The following is a 708-nucleotide window of genomic DNA, read 5'->3' as shown; positions in this document are numbered from 1 at the left end:
AATTGATAATTTGGGAATTTGGCTGCAATTAAAAGGAAAGGAAGTGCTCTATGAGTTCAGTGCTATTGATGGAGTCTTGTAAATCCGTAAATTGTCCGGGAATATTTCAATAAAAGGCTTATTTCGCGAGAAAAAGTTCAAGCCTCACATAGTTCCGAATCAGTATGGAGGAATTCGTATGCCTCTTCACCATTGCGCTCTCCGTCGATGATGAACACCACTTCTTCAAGCGCGCAGCACAAATTCGGTTCCTTCACAAGCACGTTCTTCTCGTTTCGACGACAACGTTGGGGAGATTCCTCTAGTATCAAAACGTCCGTATATCCATTCTGGAATCACGTGTATAAGTAGGTCGCGGTGTGATTGTTAAAACAGTGGAATGCCGTTGAAAAGAAGTGTTATTGAATATATTCCCATTTTCTTCGATGCATGTACGTAAAGTGCACGGCAACGACTACAAATTATGTGTTTCGGACATCGTTTCACAACCAAAAAAAAGTATGCATAAAGAAAAACTAACAAACAACAAACAAACAAAACAAAACATTACCAATTGTAATGTTACTTATTCACAAATAGAAAATAAATGTATTTGGTGGTTGTCGGGATTGAGTGAGCTTTCGTCCACTTCGTCTATGTGTATTTTCTCGTGTGGAGAATTCGATTAATAGTGCATATATTGACGCTAATCACTACATATGGCAGCGT

This window comes from Necator americanus, chromosome I, assembly GCF_031761385.1.
Source record: "Necator americanus strain Aroian chromosome I, whole genome shotgun sequence".
Lineage (NCBI taxonomy): Eukaryota > Metazoa > Nematoda > Chromadorea > Rhabditida > Ancylostomatidae > Necator > Necator americanus.
This window is presented reverse-complemented; position numbering follows the sequence as displayed.